General features: G+C 45.1%; 1 long non-coding RNA gene, 1 other non-coding gene and 2 pseudogenes across 2 annotated transcripts; all 4 read left to right on the forward strand.

Moving 5' to 3' along the window:
* The first annotated feature begins 1,937 nt into the window (after nucleotides 1-1,937).
* On the forward strand, nucleotides 1,938-2,168 carry LOC138668114 (U2 spliceosomal RNA; annotated as a pseudogene).
* A 6,897-nt stretch (nucleotides 2,169-9,065) lies between these two features.
* LOC138668190 (U2 spliceosomal RNA) lies at nucleotides 9,066-9,260 on the forward strand. The gene has a single exon (XR_011319117.1). It is a non-coding gene; the product is annotated as a U2 spliceosomal RNA (small nuclear RNA).
* Nucleotides 9,261-11,469: 2,209 nt separating this feature from the next.
* LOC138664263 (uncharacterized) lies at nucleotides 11,470-13,991 on the forward strand. Its single transcript, XR_011318318.1, has 2 exons — nucleotides 11,470-11,752; nucleotides 13,831-13,991. It is a non-coding gene; the product is annotated as an uncharacterized lncRNA (long non-coding RNA).
* A 2,754-nt stretch (nucleotides 13,992-16,745) lies between these two features.
* LOC138668134 (U2 spliceosomal RNA) lies at nucleotides 16,746-16,920 on the forward strand (annotated as a pseudogene).
* The last annotated feature ends 7,469 nt before the right edge of the window (nucleotides 16,921-24,389 follow it).

Genomic DNA, 24,389 nt, shown 5'->3' on the forward strand with positions numbered 1-24,389 from the left:
ATAAAAAAAAAAAAAGGGGATAGGAGGGAGGTTAAGAATTGGAAGCCTATCACACTATTAAATTGTGATTACAAGATTTTTTCCAAGATTTTGGCTAGCAGAATTAGCAAAGTTATTCATTATATGGTGGGTGAATATCAGACTTGTGCGGTCCCAGGAAGAAGAGTGACTGATAACATTGCTTTTACGAGATATGATATTTTATGCAAAGTCTGCAAATTTTCCCTTGCTTTTAGAGTCTATAGATTTAGAAAAAGCATTTGACAAGGTGTCTCATCGGTTTATGTTTATGGTGTTAGCTAAAATGGGAATACCTGAAAATTGTTTAGGGCTTATAAAATGTTTGTATACTAATGTTAGCAGTCAGAAAATTGTTAATGGCAATATAAGTTCCTCAATTGCAGTAAGGATGGAGGTAAGGCAGGGGTGCCCCTTATCACCCATTTTATTTATATGTGTCATGGAACCTTTTTTATTGAGTTTGCAAAAAGATAAACATGTGGGTGGATGCTTTATTCTGGGGAATGGTGGTCAAAGTGTTAAGTCCCTGGGCTATATGGATGATGTGGTATTAATTGGAGGGTCTCAGGCTGATTTAAATAGAGCAAACTTACATTTGAGGATTTTTTGTGCAGTAGCGGGCATGTCTGATAATTGGGGCAAATGTCAATTGTGCAATTTTGGGAAGAAAGTTCCAGGTAAAGTGGACGGAGCTATACAGAGGGAACATATTGAAGTGTTGGGAACAGTTTTTGAGGAGGATTTAAAAGGAAAACAGAATTTTGAAAACTTGGAAAGTAAAATTGAGAAGAATCTCTCTTTGGAAATTACGTAACTTATCTTTAAAAGGTAAGATGTTAATTATTAAGTCTGTATTGTTACCTTTATTTTTATTTTTTTTTACTATTTTTCCACCTGGGAAACTCTGGCTCAAAAGGATGACAAGGGAAATGTTTGTTTTTTTTTGGGCATCAAAGATGGAAAGGATTAGGAGAGTAATAGTAATGAGCAGACATGAGTTGGGGGACTATGACTTTCCAAACTTGGAATTTTTTTTGAGCTTGCACTATTTATTGTTAACGTTTAGAGCATTTAAAGGGGGTGGAAGGGTAGCGGATTTAATGTTTTATCTGGCGGGTGGAATGATGGCTAAATGGGAATGGTGCACTTTAACTTTAAATCGACCTAGATCTCATGTGATACCATCTTTTTATGTTGTAATCAAGTTGTTCTATGAATCAAGAGGCTTTAATAGTTTGGGACTACCTGAAAAAAAGAAAATGGTAAAGCACTTTAGGCAGGGGGAAGTGAAATGTGAGGTTCCGTTTCTGAATACAGCTCATTTGGCTACTATATGGAAGCTGTTTAAAATCCCAGGGGTAACAGGAAGACGGTTGGACATTGTATGGTTGGCTATACATGGAGCTTTGCCAACAAAGGCCTTTTTACGGAGGAGAGGGATGAAGATTGCTGAGGGGTGTCCAAAGGAGGGATGCAAAGGGATTGAGGATTTACCTCATTTGTTTTGGTCTTGTGGGTATATGGGTCAGATTTTAAAAATATTACGAGGTTTCATGATGAAATTGTTGGGGTTTAATGAACTGACTTATGAGGTTATTCTTACCGGGCAGGATTTTGACAGGCAACAAAATGCAAGAGTGTTGTGGGTTTTCTTAACAATTTTAAAAAAAAATAATATGGGATGTGCGGAATCTTTTAGTCTTTAAAAAACTGTTGTATTGCCAAATGATGCTGTCAAACTTCTTTTATCTAGGCTTTTTATTGTGTATTTATATGACAAGAAGAGATTAGGAGAGGATAAAGCGGAGCAGGAATGGAATGTTTTAGTATGAAATGTATATAATGGTATAATAAGTGTACTGTATGTACGTATGCAAATAAAGATACATGCCCAGATGATGAAGTTTACTCTAGAAATAACTTTTATGCAAGTGATAAGACAAGCTGATCTTATAGAGTAAATTGAGTGATGGGTAAAAAAAAAAAAAAAAAAATCTGTTCTTATCAGTTTAATATCTGATATGTCCCCTATTTGGGGACAGTATATTAAATGGATTTTTAGAACAGGGAGCTGGAAATGGAGCTTGCTCTGTCCACTCCACGCATTGACCCGTTATTGCAGTATCTCCAGGAACAGTGCACTCCTTCTCTGATCCGGTTTACAAAAACAGATTGTCATTTAACCCTTTATGAGAATTCTTTTCAGGATCAATGAAGCACATTTCAGATGCCAAATGTAGCATTTTGCTCAATTTCACTGGACCATTTACAACATTTTCTGTGCCTTGCCTGCCTTGCTTTCACCCATGTATGTCAAGCATTGTATTGCATCCAATATGCAATCAATCAATCAATCAATCAGTCTTTGCTGGTTGCAACAGGTGTGTTAAGATGTAGGCCCGAATTAGGCCTTTGTAACAGTGTTGCAAATATATTGTGCCATCTACAAAATTAGGCCCCTGCTGTCAGTACTAAGTGTTTAAATTGAAGTATCCTATGAGTAGTTCGGCCATACATACTACATTTGTGACCGCATGCATGAATTGTTTTGTAAAACATTGTCTCCCTCTTGTGGACCACTGACTTTTATTTATGTGGTGTATGATATGTATTTAAATAAAAAAGGAAAAATGGGATCTGTGCTGATCTTGAATATGCTTGTCTTGTCCATCTACACCTGTGTGAGTAGTATTCTAATGCTTTTGACCAATCAGGCGCGCTACCTGCAGTAGATAGAATCTGAGCATGGAACCTTCACGTGCTGTCACAATGACCCTACGGAAACCCTCCCGTGTCACAATGGGCCCTTGGCCTATGACAGGCAGTGTAAAATGGCTGCTGTCTTCAGTCTGCTGCCTGAGCGAAGCAGACCACATGGTGGGAGGGGGTCTACGCCCAGCTTCAGTAGAGCTGGGAAGACAACTGCTCGCCTGTCTGTGAGGGTGTGTTAAAATAGGAGGCGGAGTTATGCAGATTAAGAAAAATGTGTTGTGCACAGATTGAACACACGCGGAGTTTCTGGAAATGTCTTCCCAGCGGCAATCTTTTGCTAGGTCTCCACAATGGGTGTCAGTTGTAGGCCTTGGTGCGGCCGAAGTGGCAAACCATTTCAGGCCATCGCTTCTCGGCCTTTTGGCTAAGATCTGTAGTGGGTCTGCCAGATGGCTGTCTGAGGGTTGACTCTTGGCCTTGTGGCATCGCCGTTTTATGGCTTAAGCCACATGCTGCTTTAGGGAGTTGACCAGAGAACACGACCAGCGATCATGGGACGTTTACTATACGCAGGGCCCGGCAAGGCTCATGTGAAATTTGGAATCCAAATCGATGTGGAGGAAGGAAAAGAAGAAATCTTCAATCTCAGCTTTGTGGTGTGGAAGGTACTGTTTGAAGTTTTCGGCATGAGGAAGGAGATTCTGTGCCTGCAGCAGTTCAAACGCAAGTATAATCTTGTTTATACTTCGATGGCTGCATGTAACAATTTGTATGAGTTCCTGAAAAGGAATCTGGAGCATTCATATCTGAATGGGCTGACTTGTGTCATTTTATATGCTGATAAGGAGATACCTATGACAAATTTCATGTACAATCCACATGTACAGCTGGAGTTGATTTACGCCTTTTTAAGAAGGCATTGTTACATTTGTAAAGATGGCGTTAAAGTTATGAATGAGGAGGATATATGGACGGGGAAATACCAACTAATGGTCACGTTTCGTGAGAGCCCTGATGAGCCAGGGGGTATCCACTATCCTCCTTTGAATTTTTGTATTGGTCGGGAGAGAGGTTATCTTTTCTTCCCTAATGCACCAATGTTTTGCCGGCATTGCAGGAGGTACGGGCATACACAAGGAGCTTGTAAGATAGACGTTATCTGCAGGAAATGCAATGAGGAGGGTCATCTCTCCTCTGATTGTAAAAACACCATTGTCTGCAACCTCTGTGGAGAGAAGCGGCACTTTTTCAGAGACTGTAAGTGATGCCCAGGTTCATATGCAGCTGCATCGGGGAGGAGGAGAGCACAGTCTCTGGCTCCAGCAGGTACATCATCGTCTGCACCACTGTCCACTGTGGCTTTCCTGGATGAAAAGGAGGCACAGGATTGCTTTCCTGAACAGGTTTGTGTAAACAAATGAGGAAATATGGAGTTGGCGCCTGAACCTTTGGTCCCGCAGGCTGTCTCTGTTGCCTCAGATGACAGCTATACTGAGACTGTAACTGGGGAAGGAGGTAAGGAGGTATCCCTGGTGGAGGATTTTGAGGCTGAAATCCTTGGCATGGCAGTCACGTTGCAGGGGGAAGAGGAGAATGATTTGTCAAAAACACCAAATGTGGATTGGGGTGCGGAGGTGTCAGACCCTGAGATGGAGGAAGGTCAGGGGGATTTTGACTTTCAGCGGAAGGACAGTAGCTCTGATGAGGAGGGAAGTTCTTCTAAGAAGAAAAAAAGTGGATCCATCCTTTTCTCCTTTGAGTGACTGCAGTATAAATCCAGTTTGGGTGTATCCTACTGCATCTGTTTCCCAAGGTGACTCTTTTTTAGGGGAAGGTGCGATTCTCGACTTCTGCACATCCAATGTCCTGCCTCCAGAAGGGTTAAGATAATGCATAGGTGGTTATGTTGTCGCACTTTGGAACCCCAAATTGACAAATGGTGTCTTTACATACTCTCAGCATATTGTCACTGCATGTAAGGCAGATTAAGTCTGTGCCTAGGAGAGTGGCAATATTGGACTACCTGAGTAATCTGAATGCGGATGTGTATTGCATTCAGGAATGTGGGATTTCTGATCCCTTAAGTGACAACGTTTGGCCTTTGGGTCAGAGTGTGTGGTCTGGGTCTGTATGTAATAAAAATTCTGGGGTGGGGGTTTTGGTGAATGGTAGAGGGGTTAAGGTGGAGAGTTACACAGTGGTGGAAGCAGGAAGATGTGTAATATGTGAGCTCAATTGTAAGGGTTGGAGGGTGAGGGTGGTTAACATGTATGCACCGGTAGATAAGGGGGAGAGGCTGGAGATTTTTGAGAAATTGTGTGTTTTTTTATCTGGGAAAATGCCAGTAATTTTTGTTGGAGATTTTAATTGTGTGATGGAGGGGGATAAGATGGATATCACAGGTAAAAGACTCAAGAGTCTTGTATCAGATTTTTCTTTTCAGGATGCTGCGGAGGTTATCCTTGGTAAACCTCCTCCTGCGACCTATAAGGCTGACAGGGGAGGTATAGAGTCTAGAATAGACCGTATTTTTTTCTCTCCAAATATTGTTTGTTGGGATTTCCAGCAGGAAGATGTCCCTTTTTCTGATCATGTGTATTTGAGAGCACGGTTGGAAGGTAAGTGTGATTTTGTGTATGGTGGAGGTGTGTGGAAGCTTAATGTGCGTTTGTTGGAGGATAAAAGAATTATGCGTGACTTTAAAAGGATGTATGTAAGATGGAGGAATAAAAAAAGTGATTTTGTAAATGTGCTTGAGTGGTGGGATTGGTTGAAGTGTGAGATTGGTATTTTCTTTAAAAAAAATGGGGTAGACGGAATGCTGCTATGAATCGGGCGAAATTTAATGAACTAAGTGTCAGATTGGAGTGGTTGCAAAAGTTGAGGATAATTGGAGTGGATGTGAATGATTTGATGTGTCAGGTGTAAGAGGAAATTAAGAAATTTATTGAAGTAAAAGGTAAAGAAATTATTTTCCGTTCTAACATTGAACACTGTTAGGGTTGGCGGAACGCACCAAATATATTGTTTATTAAAAGGAATTGGTGCGTTCGCAACCCGGGATCCACCGTGCAGGAAAGTACCTGCTGCTAAATAATGGCGGCTCTATATGGCGGTATATACTAACTCTGTTAGCTTCACAGAGTAACCGCGAGAGGTGAGCTCTGTGCCCTGTTAGACTTTCACAGAGGCACAGGCCAACTACCCAGATGTGAGCAGTGAGTGGTCATGCATGCATACTCAATCTCCTCGCCGGAGGAGCCAGCATTCTAGGGGCTTATTTCAGCCGGGTCCCTGAACACACTTATACACAATCTCCTCGCCGGAGGTGCCAGCATTTTAGGGGCTTATTTCAGCTGGGTCCCTGAACACATACAAACACATGACCACATTGGCGCAAAGCATATAGCAACAGACGATACTAGCGCATGGCCGTGCGGTCATGCGCAGTTTATATAGTTGCAGCACAGGAAGCTGCTACTGAAGTTTTTGCCCTTTCAGGACCTTCCAGAAGGACCAATGGAAAGTGCTGCAGTACCTGAGCATGTTTTGCCCTTTCAGGACCTTCCAGAAGGACCAATGGAATGTACTGCAGCACCTGAGCATGTGACCGAACATGTGGCCCTCGACCTCCAATGGGAGACCCTGCCCTGGGCATGCTCAGTGTGAGTAAACAAGGACTTAGTCCCAGAGAGGCTCGCTCGCCGCAGATCAGTGCAGGGTACCATAGGAAAGCCAGAAAAGGCAGTAGTGACCTTATGCACCGAATCAGCCCCAGTGAGACGCTGGGAGCGACGTCTCCGCTGAGCAGAGCCCACTGCGGCCGATACCGAATGGGAGACCGCAGCAGACACGGATCGAGATTCCCCCTGCACAGCAGAGGAAACTCGACTCCTAACAAACACTTGGAAAAAAATGAGAAATGTACAAGGTTTTTTTCAAAAAAGTGCTTGGTAAGAAAATGGATATGCATGAGGTGGTGAATGGTGAAGGTGTGTGTGTAAGTGGTAAAGATGTGATGGATGAGGTTGTGCTGTTCTATAAGGAGTTGTATGGGGAAAAATGGTTTGATGATCAGATGCTGAATGATGTCTTGGCGTGTTTAAATGGTCGACTGGGGGAGGATGAATGTGGAATATTGGATGATGAAACTGTGTTGGATGAAGTTAAAAAAATGGTGATGTCTGCTAGTAAGAATAAAACTCCTGGGAAAGTTGGTTTGCCTGCGGAATTGTATGTGAAGGAATGGGATACGATTGGGGTTGACTTGGTGGAAGTGTGCCAGTATATGTTTAGGGAGAATATGTTGAGTGATTCAATGAGAGAAGGAGTGGTGGTTCTGGTCTATAAGAAAGGTGATAGGAAGGATCTGGGCAATTGGAGGCCTATCACCCTTTTAAACGCTGATTACAAGGTTTTTTGAAGTTGTTGGCTAATCGGATGAGGGAAGTGATTGGTGGTGTGGTGGATGAAGATCAAGTGTGTTCGGTGCCGGGGAGAAGTATGACTGAGAATTTTGTTTTGCAGCGTGATGTGATTGGAGATTGTATGAGTCGTAAACAGAAATGTCTGGTTTTGTCAGTTGATTTTGAAAAAGCCTTTGACCATGTGTCGCATAGTTTTATGTTTCATGTTTTGGCCAAGATGGGTTATTCGAGGAATTTTGTGAGCTGTGTAAGGAGTTTGTATAGTAATGTGACGAGTGAATTTTTTGTGAATGGGTGTTTGAGTGATAAAGTGAGAATTAAGTCTGGAGTACGTCAGGGGTGCCCTATGTCCCCTATTTTGTTTATTAGCGTGATTGAGGTGTTGATGTGTATGATTAGGAAGGATAAGGTTATGAGAGGTGTGTTGATTCCTGGGAGTGGTGGGAAGGATGTTAGAATTTTGGGTTATATGGATGATGTGGTGATATTGAATGAGAGTATGGCTGCAATGAGTAGGGCAAGGTTGATATTAAGTCTGTTCTGTAGTGTGTCAGCTTTTACGGTTAATTGGGCAAAGAGTAATTTTAAATGTTTTGGTGATAGGAATGTTAGGATGGATGGTGTGAAATGTGAGGATGGTCCAATGAAGGTGCTTGTGATTAAGTTCAATAATGACTTGAAGGGACATGAAAGTTGGGATGAGTGTGGGGAGAGAGTGGTGCGTAAATTGAATTTTTGGAGGTTAAGAGAATTGACTTTAACTGGGAAGGTCTTAATTATTAAGGCGGTTATTTTTCCTATTTTGTTATTTGTTGGGAATGTGTATCCTACTGCGTTTGTGAAAATCAGGAAAACTGAGAAATTTATTTTTAATTTTCTCTGGGGAAGTCGCATGGAGAAATTGAATCGGGAGTCTGTGTATAAGTTATGTGTGAATGGTCGCTTGAATTTTTTGAGTGTTGAGTTCTTTTTGGGGATTAGTTATGTGAAAATGTTTGTAGTATGTTTGGGGAAAGGTAATAAGTGTGCTTATATGATGAAGTATTCAGCAGGATGGATGTTGTATGGTTTGAAGTGGGTGAAAAGGGATGCAAGTGTGCCAGTTGATTTTAAGTGTCCGATGTGGTATGCTTGTGTTGAGAAATTTGTTAGAAAGTATGATTTGTTGTCTGTTAGTATGAACGATTTTAGACAAAAGAAAAAATTTGTTGGATGGTGCGTGAGCGTGAGATTGCATGTGATATTAATGGTTTGAGAGGTGAAGAGGTGCCTGAGATGTGAAAGAAATTAAGTATAGGAGGTGTGACAAATAGACAGAGAGATATTGTTTGGATGATGTGGCATGATATTTTGCCTGTTAGAGATGTGCAAAAGAAGAGGGATTTAATTAAATCTGAGGTATGTCCGAGGGATGGATGTGGTGCGAGAGAGCATGTTAGACATCTGGTTTGGGACTGTGATTTTGCGTATGCTGTATGGAAAGGTATAGGTGGTCTTTGTAAGGAATTGGCTGGTGTATCGTATCTTAATTGGAAGCTTGCTATGTTTGGAATGGGTGCATGTAGTAGGGTGAAGGATAGGATTTTATGGCTGTTGGTTGTATGTGTAATTGAAAGTATATGGGATGCGAGGAATTTGTTAGTTTTCAAGAGGAAGAAGATGTCTGTTAATGAATGTTTGAGTTTGATTCTGTCACGTATGTATGTGATTTACCTGTGGGACCAGAAACGAGGAAGTGTTATTGATGCTGAAGGGGTCTGGAAATTCAAGAAGTGGAGATTTCTTGTGAAATTTAATTAGTGCCTTGTTGGTGCATTTGTGATTTTATTATACCATGTATAATGAAGGCTGAGTATCATTTGAAGCTTTTTTTAAGCTGATTTGATTGAGCATTGTGCTCTGCCTATCTGATTTGGTATAAAAAAGAAGAAAAAAAATAAAAAAAAAATCTGTTCTTATCAGTTTAATATCTGATACATCCCCTATTTGGGGACCATATATTAAATGGATTTTAGAACAGGGAGCTGGAAATGGAGCTTGCTCTGTCCACTCCACGCATTGACCCATTATTACAGTATCTCCGGGAACAGTGCACTCCTTCTCTGATCCGGTTTTCAAAAACAGATTGAATTGAAACAAAGCGCAAGTTGTCATTTAACCCTTTATGAGAATTCTTTTCAGGGTCAAAGAAGCACATTTCAGATGCCAAATGTAGCATTTTGCTCAATTTCACTGGACCATTTGCAACATTTTCTGTGCCTTGCTTTCACCCATGTATGTCAAGCATTGTATTGCATACAATATGCAATCAATCAATCAATCAGTCTTTTCTGGTTGCAACAGGTGTGTTAAGGTGTAGGCCCGAATTAGGCCTTTGTAACAGTGTTGCAAATATATTGTGCCATATACAAAATTAGGCCCCTGCTGTCAGTACTAAGTGTTTAAATTGAAGTATCCTATGAGTAGTTGGGCCATACATACCACAATTGTGACCGCATACATGAATTCCTTTGTAAAACATTGGCTCCCTCTTGTGGACCACTGACTTTTAATTATGTGGTGTATGATATGTATTTAAATAAAAAAGGGAAAATGGGGTCTGTGCTGATCTTGAATATGCTTGTCTTGTCCATCTACACGTGTGTGAGTAGTATTCTAATGCTTTTGACCAATCGGGTGCGCTGCCTGTAGTAGATAGAATCTGAGCACGGAACCTTCACGTGCTGTCACAATGAGCCTACAGAACCTTCCCGTGTCACAATGGGCCCTTGACCTATAACAGGCAGTGTAAAATGGCTGCTGTCTTCAGTCTGCTGCCTGAGCGCAGCAGACCACATGGTGGGAGGGGGTCTACGCCCAGCTTCAGTAGAGCTGGGAAGACAACTGCTCGCCTGTCTGTGAGGGTGTGTTAAAATAGGAGGCAGAGTTATGCAGATTAAGCAAAACGCGTTGTGCACAGATTGAACACACGCAGAGTTTCTGGAAATGTCTTCCCTGCGGCAATCTTTTGCTAGGTCTCCACAATGGGTGTCAGTTGTAGGCCTTGGTGTGGCCGAAGTGACAAACCATTTCAGGCCATCGCTTCTCGGCCTTTTGGCTAAGATCAAGTGCAGTATGCCTTGGTCTAGTCATTATATGGCTTTGCTGTGAGGAGTGGAGGAAAGAGAAGGCGATCTTAAAGAAGATGGGAGTGGTAGTCCGCTTCGCAGGGATCGGTGACGCCCGGGTCCGTAATGGATTTCACATTGATGTCGCGCAGGAGAAGAGGATGCATTTCTCGCTGGGATATCTGGTAAATATGATCCTTTATGACACGCTGAAGGTGAAGAAGGAAGACATTGTCTGTCTGCAGGAGTTCAGGAAGGATGGACGGTATGTACTGATTTTTTCCTCTGCTGGAGCCTGCCAGAATTTATACAGAGCACTGAGAGACCATGCTGATAATGCCCTACTCACAGGACTGACATTTACTGTCCTTTATTCTAGCGGGGACATACCCCTAGTAGTATTCATGCACAATCCCTTTGTGCCCCTGGAGGAAATAGTGAAATTCCTAAAAAGACACTGTTCCTATGTCCAGTACGCCCACAGAGTCATCAGCATGGAGTCTGGGCTCTAGACTGGGAAGCATAAATTCTTTGTCCGGTTTGGTGTGGACCCTCAGGGCCCTGGGGGGATCCATTATCCCCCTCTAAACTTCTCTATTGGGAGGGATAGTGGGTACTTGTTTTTCCCTGAAGCCCCCTTCTACTGCAGGAGATGCAATGAGTATGGACATGTTGTGGATAACTGCTCCACTGCAATGCTCTGCAGAAAGTGCAACTTATCTGGACATTATGCTAAAGACTGCCCCAACCCCATAGTGTGTAATGGCTGTGGGGAGGCAGGACATATGTACAGGGATTGTAGGGCAAACAGTGCTGCTGGAGCCAGGCTGTATGCCCAGGTAGCGTCTGCCAGCCCTACAGTCTCTGGTGGCAATGCTCTGCAGGAACGCCGACCTCATGGCAGAGCAGGAGCCATTATTACTGAGAGGAAAATCTCCCCCGCAGCTGCAGGTAATCAGCTTCCCTCAGGTAATCAGCAGCCAGCTGTGTGTGACTCACCCAGAGCTCCAGACACTGAGGGGAGAGCGGGGGGCGTGGCTACAGAGGCTGAGGAATCTGTGACTGCACAGGAGGTGTCAAAGGGGCGGAGCTAGAAACGGAGCTCAGCTCCCAGCTCCCAGGACATCTCTCTGCCTGTGGGGAGGGAGACATGGAGGTGTCACTGAATAAAACACCTCACTGGGACACAGTGCAGACAGAGGAGGAGGAGGAGGATGGCAGTGACAGTGAGTGTGAAGTGAAGGAGCAGGGGGACTTCACAGCAGCAGTGAGGCCAGCACATGAAGCCAGTGGCCAAGCTGTGAAGAAGCCCCGCCTGGCATACCATTATGCAGATGAGAACAGTGCAAGTCCCATCAGTGACAGGGAGTACCCTGACATCAGCTTCTCCTCTGACATGGCTTTTTTAGAGGGGGTTCCTTCTCCCAGCTGTTACCAGTCCGCCTGCCTGCCTCCAGAAGGACAAGGCTGACACAGAAGTGGTGGGTATGTAAAAACTTACATAAAAAAGTGCTGATATGGCTGCCAAAGCTGCTCTTAATGTCGTATCCCTGAATGTGAGACAGATAAAATCTAAAGGACGCAGGTCTACTGTGCTGAAATATCTGAAAAATCTGGGAGCCGACATTTACTGCCTGCAGGAGTGCGGATTATCGGAAGTTCCGAATGATCAGGACTGGCCTCATGGACAGCACATATGGTCTGGGTCACATGTAAATAAAAATGATGGTGTGGGGATCCTGCTGGGGAACAAGCAGTACTGTATGGACAGTTATACAGTGGTGGAGGTGGGGCGGTGTGTTATAGCTGTTATTAGGTATAGGGGGCTGCGGGTCAGAGTGGTGAATGTATATAGTCCTACCGCAAAGGAAGAGCGTCTTGCTCTGTTAGAGAAATTAGCTTTATTTTTGCCAGGAAAGATTCCTACAATTTTTGTTGGTGACTTTAATTGTGTCCCAGATGATAGCGGTGATGTAACCGGGAAAAAATTATCTCATTTAATTTCTGATTTTTCTTTTTTAGATGCCGCAATGGTAAGTTCAGACAATCCACCACCTACGTATAGGGCAGACAGAGGGGGGATTGAGTCAACAATTGACAGGATGTTTTTTTCCGAAAATCTGGAATGTTTTAAGTTTGAACAAGGTTTGGTCCCCTTTTCAGACCACGAGTACTTGAGGGGTCTGTTCCAAGAGAAGGGGAGGTTTGTGCATGGCAGGGGTGTATGGAAGCTGAATGTGAGGCTGCTGGAGGATGAAAGAGTGATGAGTGATTTTAAGAAGAAGTATGAAAGATGGGGATACTGTAAAAATAGGTTTGCATGCGTGTTGGAATGGTGGGATTGGGTAAAGCAGGAAATTAAAAAAATCTTCAGAAAATGGGGCTATAAAAAAGCTGCCATGTATAGAAATAAATTCAAAGATTTAAATATGCGGATTGAATGTCTAAGAAAATGCAGTATGTCTGGGATTGATGTGAATGACCTATTAGTGGAAGCAAAAAATGAGCTAAAATGTCTGATTGAGAGAAAGGGAAAAGAAATTATGTACAGGACAAAAATAGAACATCTGGAAAAAAATGAAAAATGCACCAGATATTTCTTCAAAAAAATGAATGGGGAAAAAAACGGACATGGATGAGTTATTGGATGAGAATAATGAGAGTGTAACTGGAGAGGGTGTGATGAAGGAGGTAAAGGGTTTCTATGGCAGACTATATGACGAAAAATGGATTGACTCTGGATTGATGACTGAGGTGTTAGACAGTATGGAGAAAAAATTAGATAAGGATGAATGTGAGGACCTGTGTGATGATGTGATTCTGGATGAGGTCAAAAAGGTGGTGTTTAGTGCTCAGAAAAATAAAACACCAGGGAAAGATGGATTACCAATAGAATTGTATGTGAAAGCGTGGGAGTGCATGGGTGCGGATCTGACTGAAGTATGCAAGTATATGGGGGGGAATGGAGAACTGTGTGAATCAATAAAGGAAGGTGTGGTTGTGCTCATCTATAAAAAAGGGGAAAGGAAAAAATTGGGGAATTGGAGGCCAATTACACTGCTAAATTCGGACTATAAAGTGTATAGTAAAATACTAGCGAATCGTATGCGTGAAGTAATTGGTAAAGTTGTGGAAGATGACCAAGTATGTGCTGTGCCTGAGAGATGTATAAATGATAACTTGATGTTGTTGAGAGATATACTGGGTGACTGCAAAGATAGGAAGCAGAAGTGTATGGTGTTGGCTTTGGATTTTGAGAAAGCTTTCGATAGAGTGTCGCATGTGTTTATGTTCGAAGTGCTGGAAAAAATGGGTTTCCCCCAAAAAATTCTTAGATGGTGTGAGATGTCTGTATGAGAAGGTGTCGAGTGAAATTTTAGTGAATGGATGGTTGAGTGATAAATTCCTGATGAGATCAGGGGTCAGACAGGGGTGCCCTATGTCCCCTGTATTGTTTATTAGTGTCATTGAACCACTGCTACGAGGGGCGATCCAAAAGTAATGATAATCGGTTATTTCTATTGCACACAGAAATTAAAATAAAATGTTTTCTTCTCTCTTAGGTACCCACTAGTCCAGGAAAAAAAAATCACTTAAATAGACCACGATTCCCGGGAGCTACATTCATTTGAATATGAACTGCCGAGGAGTGAACATCAAAATGGAAAAAAACGAGCTCAGAGCTGTCATCAAATACCTCTGCTTGAAAAAAATGACTACCAAAGACATACACAGCGACTTGGTGGAAACATTGGGGGACTCTTCTCCTCCATATTCCACAGTTGCATGCTGGGCCAAGGAATTTAAGCTGGGAAGAACATCGACGGAAGATGAACATCGTCAAGGACGCCCATCCACGTCCCTCAATGAAGAAAACGTGAAAAAAGTTGAAGAAGTTGTATTGGCAGATCAAAGAGTGACTATCAGGCATGTAGCTGAGGTCCCAGGGATCTCATATGGCAGTATTCAAAGAATCCTTGCAAAAGAATTGCATATGAGAAAGGTCTCCGCGCGTTGGGTGCCAAAAATGTTAACCGATGAGCAAAAGAAGAAACGAGTTGACATTTCAATAGCAAATCTCGAAAAGTTCCAAGCAGACAAGGAAAATTTTTTGTCACGTTTTTTGACCATGGACAAGACCTGGATCCACCACTTTGATCCCGAAACAAAACAACAATCGATGATGTGGAAACGAGCCGACGAACCAACGCCGAAGAAATGCAAAGTGTCAAGCTCAGCAGGGAAGGTTATGGCATCCGTTTTTTGGGACGATGAAGGAATTATTATGGTGGACTATTTGGAGAAGGGAGCCACTATTACGGACTCCTACTACGCAGAACAAATAAGAAGATTGTGGGAGGCTATCAAGGAGAAAAGGCGCGGCAAACTGCGGGCTGGAGTGCTGTTTCACCAAGATAACGTGCCGGCTCACAAAGCTGCAGTTGCCATGGCTACCAATTCAAGAAGCGGGCTTTGAACTGGTGGAACACCCCCCCTATTGGCCAGATCTAGCCCCCAGTGACTTCTTTCTCTTTCCTCGACTCAAGGAACACCTCCGGGGCAAGAAATTTGATGACAATAGCGACGTGATAACCGCTGTTGGGGATTTTTTTGAGGGTCAAGATCAAGAATTTTTTTCTAAGGGAATTCTAAGTTTAGAAAAGAGATGAACAAAATGTATAGACTTGATAGGAGACTATGTAAAAAAATAAAAAAATTTTTTGACTATATTCATTGTGTTTAGTATTGATTATCATTACTTTTGAATCGCCCCTCGTATGTATGATTAGAAGAGAAAAACTCATAAGAGGAATGTTAATACCTGGAAGTAAAGGAAAGAATGCCAAGGTACTGGGATATATGGATGATGTGGTGATTGTGAGTGAGAGTATTGCCTCAATGAGTAGAGTGAAATTATTATTGGATTTTTTCTGTGGTGCGTCTGCTTTTAGGGTGAATTGGGATAAATGTTGTTTTAAATGTTTTGGCGATAGTAGAATTAGGATGGACGGTGTGACATGTATGGAAGGACCAATAAAGGTGCTGGGTGTATGGTTTAATGAGGATCTAAGGGGTACAGAAAGCTGGGATGAGTGTGGTTTACGAATAGAGAAAAAGTAGAATTTTTGGCGTATGTGTGACCTGACATTGAATGGGAAGGTACTCATAATTAAGGCAGTGATACTGCCCATTTTACTGTATGTGGCTGGAGTTTTTCCATCTCCATACAAAAAAATAAAGAGTACAAAAATTAATATTTACATTCTTTTGGGGTAGTAAAATGGAAAAATTAAAAAGAGAACACCTATATAAAACGTGAGAATGGTGGTATGGATTTTCCAGACATTGAAATTTTTTTGAGCCTCAATTATATCAAAACAGTGGTAGTCTTAATGGAAAAAAGAAACAAAGGGGCGTATATGGTAAGATATATGGCTGGATGGATGTTGTATGGGCTTTGTTGGGTGAACAGAGATGGAAGCGTGCCTGTCGCATTTAAGTGTCCTGTGTGGTATGACGTGATTGAGAGGTTTATTAGAAAGAATGATTTGTTGGCTGTGTCTATGAATGAGTTTAAGAAACCAAAAGAAGTAAGGAAAAAAATGAGAGCAAATGAGATTGAATGTAACATCAACGATTTGAGGTTCAATGAGGTAACAGATACATGGAAAAAGTTGGGTACATGTGGAATATCAAATAAACAGAAGGATGTAGTATGGATGGCCATGCATGATATACTGCCTGTAAGAGAGGTGCAAAAAAGAAGGGATTTGATTAGAACGAATGTATGTCCGAGAGATGGGTGCGGTGCGAGCGAAACTGTGAGACATGTGATGTGGGACTGTGATTATGCGTATAGTGTGTGGAAAGGTGTGGGTGGTCTTTTTAAAGAACTAGCAGGTGTGAATTACATTAATTGGAGGGTAGCAATGTTTGGAATGGGGGCATGTGGTAAGATGAATGATAGAATTTTATGGCTGATAATGGTATGTGTAATGGAAAGCTTATGGGATGTGGGAAATTTGGGATTATTCAAAAGGAAAATAATTCCTGTAAATGATTGCATAAGGATAATACTATCTAGACTATATGTGATGTACAAATGGGACAAGAGTAGAGGAGGTGAAGGATTGGACACTGAAGGCATCTGGAAGGTCATGAAATGGCATTATCTGGTGAAGTACCAGTAACTCCAGGACCCTAGTGAGTGCTTTATTGTTATTATACATGTTATTTCTGTTCCTGTTTTTGGAAATATTCTTGAGTAAAAAATAAAGAATAACCATGATGATGAGTTATATTTAAGCAATAACAATGAGTTTTTGGAAGACTTACATACTGATGTTTATAAAACAACCTGAATGGTTGCCTCTCACCTAGCCAAATCAGTTCTCTTGCTTCGCACTGATGAGGGCCAAGAGCCCCAAACACCGTGTCTGCGAATTGAGGTACTGATTTGGCTTTAATCCTAAGTCATATTGCACGACTCGTTAAAAAAATCTGTTCTTATCAGTTTAATATCTGATACGTCCCCTATTTGGGGACCATATATTAAATGGATTTTTAGAACAGGGAGCTGGAAATGGAGCTTGCTCTGTCCACTCCACGCATTGACCCGTTATTGCAGTATCTCTGGGAACAGTGCACCCCTTCTCTGATCCGGTTTCCAAAAACAGATTGAATTGAACTGAAATCAGCACAGCAAGTTGTCATTTAACCCTTTACGAGACTTCTTTTCAGGGTCAAAGAAGCACATTTTAGATGGCAAATGTAGCATTTTGCTCAATTTCACTGGACCATTTGCAACATTTCCTGTGCCTTGCTTTCACCTATGCATGTCCAGCATTGGATTGCATCCAATATGCAATCGATCAATCAATCAATCAATCAATCAATCAATCAGTCTTTGCTGGTTGCAACAGGTGTGTTAAGATGTAGGCCCGAATGAGGCCTTTGTAACATTGTTGCTAATATATTGTGCCATCTACAAAATTAGGCCCCTGCTGTCAGTATTAAGTGTTTAAATTGAAGTATCCTATGAGTAGTTCGGCCATACATACTACATTTGTGACCGCATGCACAAATTCCTTTTGTAAAACATTGGCTCCCTCTTGTGGACCACTGACTTTTAATTATGTGGTGTATGATATGTATTTAAATAAAAAAGGAAAAATGGGGTCTGTGCTGATCTTGAATATTCTAGTCTTGTCTATCTTGTCTTGTACTGTGTGAGTAATATTCTAATGCTTTTGACCAATCAGGTGCGCTGCCTGCAGTAGATAGAATCTGTGCACGGTACCTTCACCTGCTGTCACAATGGGGCCTTTAGCCATTGACTCCGGAACTCTCACGTGTCACAATGGGCTCTGGGCCTATCTAAGGCAGTGTAAAATGGCGCCGTCTTCAGTCTGCTGCTGGTGCAGCAGCAGACCACATGGTAGGGGAGGGTCTGCGCTCAGCTTCAGGAGAATTACACTCTCGCTCTGCCTGTTTCTTGAATAAGCCTCCTTACCTTGACAAGCCAGCTGGTATGTCACTCTCCATCAGGAGAAACGTTACCCCTTAGACCCCATTCTAGTGCCTCTCACCTAGCCAAATCAGTTCTCTTGCTTCGCACTGATGAGGGCCAAGAGCCCCAAACACCGTGTTAGGGCTAGCGGAACCCACCGAGTAGAAATAGATATTTATTATAAATGGTGCGTTCGCAGCCCGGGGTCCACCGTGCAGGGAGAACCTGCTGCTAGTGAATGGTGACACTGTTTGGCGGTATAGACTAGCTCTGTTACCTCACAGAGCAGCCGCGAGAGGAAAGCACTGCGCCATGTTAGCCTCACAGGAGCACAAGCTTACTGCCAAGCTGATAGCAGTCTGTGGTTATACAACATGCAATCTCCTCACCGGATAAGCCGGTATTCTAGGGGCTTATTTCAGCCGGGTCCCTGAACACTCTCATACAATGTTAGGACTGGCGGAACGCACCAAGAGAGATGTAATGGATGCGTTCGCAGTCCGGGGTCCACCGTGCAGGTGAAACCTGCTGCTAGGACATGACAGACGATATGGCGGTACTCATAAGTATACACGCGTGGGTTAAACCTCACCCAGCGTGAAGAAAGCGATCCTGTTGCGTCACAGGATCGCGGTACCGCACATAGAGCGCGAGCAAGTGGTCAGCGAACTAGACCCCAACAGGGATAGTAGTCCGATTAGACCCTTGCTGGCACTACACCACAACTGGGTGTGAAAAGTATATACAATAGAGGCACCGAAGTGCAAACTGTGCCGTGCTGGCAGGCACCACTAAGTACCCAGACATGGGTCAGGAAGCGCACACAGGCGCGTGGCGCCGCACTGGCGGTCACAGCAGAGGACGCTGACACGTGTGTGACACGTTGAGTGTTAAGTCGGGCGCTAGATAGCAGCCATACACCATACGCAAACAATCATACAGTAGGGTAGGGGTATTTAAAGGACGACTTGCACTCACAACAAACACACGTATAAAGTTGTACACTAGCGCATGGCCGTGCGGTCATGCGCAGTTTATATAGCTGCAGGACAGGAAGCGGCCACAGAAACTTTGCCCTTCCAAGACCTGCCAAGAGGACCAATAGAATGCGCTGCAGAGTCTGAGCACATGACCCTCGATCTCCAACGGGAGATCTTGCCCTGGGCATGCTCAGTGTGCGCAGACAAGGACTTAGTCCCAGAGAAGTCCACTCGCTGCTGACCAGTATTGGCTTTAAAGGCAGAAGCTGGAGAAGCAGCAGTAACTCTTCTCACAGAGTCAGACTGAGCGAGACGCTGGGATCGACGTCCCTGCTGAGCAGGCTCCACTGCGGCTGGAGGAGAATGGGAGACCGCAGCGGAGACGGATCGAGATTCCCCCTGTGCAGCAGAGGAAACTCGACTCCTAACATTACCCCCCCTCCTAGGGCCCCCCCCTCCTTGGGCCTCGCTACGTTCGAAGGCAGCAATGAGCTGTGGGGCCCGAAAGTTTTCAGCAGGCTCCCATGACCTGTTCTCTGGACCATAACCCTTCTAATCCACCAGATAGAACTTTTTGCTGCGTACCACCTTACACCCCAAAATAGCGTTCACCTCGTAATCGTCCGTAGACGAACCCGATGTCCCGGCAGATGACTCGGAAAACCGGGACATGTATACGGGTTTCAAGAGGGACACATGAAAGGTGTCGGTGATACCCAAGCGTGGAGGAAGAGCCAGGCGGTAAACCACAGGATTAACCTGTTCGAGAACCTTGAAGGGACCCAAGTAGCGAGGAGCAAACTTAGTGGACTCAACTCGCAGCCTGATGTTACGGGCGGAGAGCCACACCAAGTCGCCAGGGACAAAAGTCGGAGCAGGGCGCCGATGAACATCGGCGGAGGACCTCATTCTCTCCTTGGAGGCCCGAATGGCATCCTGCGTGCGATCCCAAATGTCCCGTGCCTCCACAGCCCAGTCTGCCACCCTGGGATCAGCGGAAGACACAGGCATGGGCACTGGAACACGTGGATGCTGGCCGTAATTTAAGAGGAATGGAGTCTGACTGGTGGAGTCGGCTACGGCATTGTTAAGTGCAAACTCTGCCCACGGTAGCAAGGATGCCCAGTCATCCTGTCTGGCAGAAACAAAATGTCGCAGATATGTGACCAAGGTCTGGTTGGCCCTTTCTACCAACCCATTCGTCTCGGGATGATATGCCGAAGAGAGATTTAACTCAATACTGAGTAAACGACATAGCTCCCTCCAGAATCGAGACGCAAACTGGGGACCCCGGTCACTAACAATTTTGTCTGGCATACCGTGTAAGCGAAAGATATGCTTGATAAACAAGACAGCCAACGCCCGTGCAGATGGTAGCCGTGGAAGAGGCACCAAATGCACCATTTTGGAGAAATGGTCGGTGATCACCCAGATAATGGTGCAATTACGAGACTTGGGTAAGCCCACCACAAAGTCCATCCCGACCATCTCCCAGGGCCTGTCAGCCACGGGCAGAGGGTAAAGCAAACCAGCTGGCCGTTGCCGAGGAGTCTTGTTCCTGGCGCAAGAGACACACGCCCGAACGTACTCCGCGACATCACGAGCCATATGCGGCCACCAGTATGTCCTCGCCAGTAACTCAGATGTCCTTTTAGTACCAAAATGTCCACCCACCCTGGACGAGTGCGCCCAAGAGAGAACCTCCGGCCGCAAACTAGATGGAACAAAAGTCTTGCCCGGGGGCACAGACTCCAGCGAAACCGGGGCCACGGTTCTCAAACTCTCGGTGGGGACAATAAGCCGAGGCTCCTCCTCCTCCTCCGCAGATGACACAACGGAGCGAGAGAGAGCATCGGCCCGAATGTTCTTCTCCCCAGAAAGGAAATGGAGGGTGAAATGAAACCGGGAGAAGAACAAGGACCATCTGGCCTGGCGAGAATTCAACCGCTGAGCTGTCTGCAGATACACCAAATTTTTGTGATCTGTGAAGACTTGGAAGGGAAAACGTGCTCCCTCCAAGAGATGTCTCCACTCCGAGAAAGCCAACTTCATGGCTAGCAACTCCCTGTCCCCGATGGAATAATTCCTCTCTGCTGGTGCGAAGGTTTTGGAGAAAAAGAAGCATGGATGCTTCCGACCTTGAGCATCCTTTTGGAAGAGGACTGCTCCAGCACCAACAGAAGAGGCATCCACCTCCATGATAAATGGCTTATCAACATCGGGGCGATGAAGTATTGGAGCGCTAGCGAAGTGTGACTTTATAGAGATAAAGGCCTTGGAGACCTCCTCAGACCACAATTTAGGATTTGCCCCCTTCTTGGTGAGGGCAACCAAGGGAGCTACCAAAGTTGAGAAATGCGGGATGAACTGGCGATAATAATTGATGAACCCCATAAAGCGCTGCACCGCTTTAAGAGAATGAGGTTCCTGCCAGTCCATCACAGCCTGTAGTTTGGCAGGATCCATAGCCAATCCCTGGGCTGAGATGATGTAGCCTAGGAAAGGTAAGGACTCCTGCTCAAACATGCACTTCTCCAACTTGGCATAGAGGGAGTTTGCCCGTAGGAGGTCGAAGACTTTGCAAACATCTCTCCGGTGGGAGTCAATATCTGGAGAGTAGATGAGAATATCATCCAGATAGACTACGACCGAGGTGGAAAGCATATCCCGGAAGATATCGTTCACAAAGTCTTGGAAAACGGCTGGGGCATTACAGAGCCCAAAGGGCATCACCAGATATTCATAGTGCCCATCCCTGGTGTTAAAAGCCGTCTTCCATTCGTCCCCCTCACGGATGCGAATCAGGTTGTAAGCACCCCGCAGATCTAATTTAGTAAATACCCTTGCTCCCCGAAGCCTATCGAACAGTTCAGATATCAAAGGCAAAGGGTATTTATTCTTAACGGTGATGGCGTTAAGACCCCTGTAGTCTATGCATGGACGCAATTCCCCACTCTTCTTCTGCACGAAGAAGAATCCTGCCCCAGCAGGTGACACTGACTTCCTGATGAACCCTCTTGCCAGATTTTCCTGTATGTACTGTGACATTGCCTCCGTCTCCGGGAGAGATAGCGGATAGACTCGACCCCGGGGAGGCTCAGCACCAGGCAAGAGGTCAATAGGACAGTCATAGGGGCGATGGGGCGGAAGGGTCTCCGCCGCCTTTTTGGAGAATACGTCTGCATATGACCAATACTGCTTGGGGAGAGAGGATAGATCTGCGGATACCTCAGTAGTAGCAACCTGAACGCACTCCCTCTGACACCTACCCCCACAAGATTCACCCCAACCCAGAATTCTGCCTGAGGACCACTCGATATGAGGAGAGTGGTACCGTAGCCAAGGTATTCCCAACAGGATCTCATCAATTCCTTCCGGAATGACGAGCAGAGAAATTATCTCCTGATGAGATGGCGACATGGACAGAGTAAAAGGGATGGTCTGGTGTGTTATCTGTGAGGGCAATGTCGACCCATTCACCACTCGCACCGTTACTGGTTGAGCAAGCATAACCAAGGGTATTGCGTGACGTTGGGCGAAGGCAGAAGACATAAAGTTGCCCTCCGGCCCAGAATCCACGCAGAGCTCTAGCGAGTGGGAAAATGAGCCAATAGTAATTGTCCCCTTAAAGGACAACTTAGAGGCAAACGTCGCCGTGTCTAGTGTACCTCCACCAACTACCACTAGACGCTGACGTTTCCTCGACCGCTGAGGACATCTGGTGGCTAGATGTCCTGACTGCTGGCAAACATGACAGACCCTGAGTGCACAAGCGGTCCGGGACTTAGATCCTGCTTGTGACACCTCCCTGGCCTCATGTGACTCAGGAACCAGGACTGGAAATTCAAGAGGTTTGGCAAAAGTAGGAGCCAGCCGAAACCTCTGCCTACACTGGGCTCGCTCTAACCTCCGCTCGTTAAAACGGAGGTCAATTCGAGTGGAGACAGTTATTAACTCCTCCAGTGTGGCAGGAATCTCCCTAGTGGCCAGAGCGTCCTTTACGTGGTCAGCCAAGCCCCTCCAAAATATGGGGATAAGAGCTTTATCCGACCAATCCAGCTCAGATGCTAAGGTGCGGAATTGGACGGCAAAATGACTGACCAAGGACTCACCCTGAGTTAATGCCAGCAATTGGAGCGCAGTATCATGGGTGACTTGAGGTCCTAAAAAGACCTGTTTCAGAGCGCTCAGAAACAGCGGAGCACTCTGCACCACATGATCGCCACGCTCCCACAGCGGCGTAGCCCATTCCAACGCCCTGTCCGACAATAGAGACAAAATAAATCCCACCTTAGCCCGCTCTGTGGGAAAACGTGTAGCCAGGAGCTCGAGATGAATAGAGCACTGACTCACAAATCCCCTACAAAACTTGCTATCACCAGAAAATTTTTCTGGCAGCGGGAGGTGAGATAATGTCGGAACAGGGGTGGCAATGGACATAGTAGCTGCAGCCACGCTGGCAGCCTGTACAGCTACTGCAGTAACATCCACAGCTGAGGTCGCGCTCTCAAGAGCCGCCAACCTACCCTCCAGCTGCTGGAAATGCCGCAGAGATTGCTGTATGTCTGTCATCACTAGCCAGACCCTGGCACTAGTGTAATGTTAGGACTGGCGGAACGCACCAAGAGAGATGTAATGGATGCGTTCGCAGTCCGGGGTCCACCGTGCAGGTGAAACCTGCTGCTAGGACATGACAGACGATATGGCGGTACTCATAAGTATACACGCGTGGGTTAAACCTCACCCAGCGTGAAGAAAGCGATCCTGTTGCGTCACAGGATCGCGGTACCGCACATAGAGCGCGAGCAAGTGGTCAGCGAACTAGACCCCAACAGGGATAGTAGTCCGATTAGACCCTTGCTGGCACTACACCACAACTGGGTGTGAAAAGTATATACAATAGAGGCACCGAAGTGCAAACTGTGCCGTGCTGGCAGGCACCACTAAGTACCCAGACATGGGTCAGGAAGCGCACACAGGCGCGTGGCGCCGCACTGGCGGTCACAGCAGAGGACGCTGACACGTGTGTGACACGTTGAGTGTTAAGTCGGGCGCGAGATAGCAGCCATACACCATACGCGAACAATCATACAGTAGGGTAGGGGTATTTAAAGGACGACTTGCACTCACAACAAACACACGTATAAAGTTGTACACTAGCGCATGGCCGTGCGGTCATGCGCAGTTTATATAGCTGCAGGACAGGAAGCGGCCACAGAAACTTTGCCCTTCCAAGACCTGCCAAGAGGACCAATAGAATGCGCTGCAGAGTCTGAGCACATGACCCTCGATCTCCAACGGGAGATCTTGCCCTGGGCATGCTCAGTGTGCGCAGACAAGGACTTAGTCCCAGAGAAGTCCACTCGCTGCTGACCAGTATTGGCTTTAAAGGCAGAAGCTGGAGAAGCAGCAGTAACTCTTCTCACAGAGTCAGACTGAGCGAGACGCTGGGATCGACGTCCCTGCTGAGCAGGCTCCACTGCGGCTGGAGGAGAATGGGAGACCGCAGCGGAGACGGATAGAGATTCCCCCTGTGCAGCAGAGGAAACTCGACTCCTAACATACAATCTCCTCACCGGAGGTGCCGGTATTCTAGGGGCTTATTTCAGCCGGGTCCCTGAACACACTTATG

Source organism: Ranitomeya imitator, chromosome 2 (genome assembly GCF_032444005.1).
Source record: "Ranitomeya imitator isolate aRanImi1 chromosome 2, aRanImi1.pri, whole genome shotgun sequence".
Taxonomy (NCBI): Eukaryota; Metazoa; Chordata; class Amphibia; order Anura; family Dendrobatidae; genus Ranitomeya; species Ranitomeya imitator.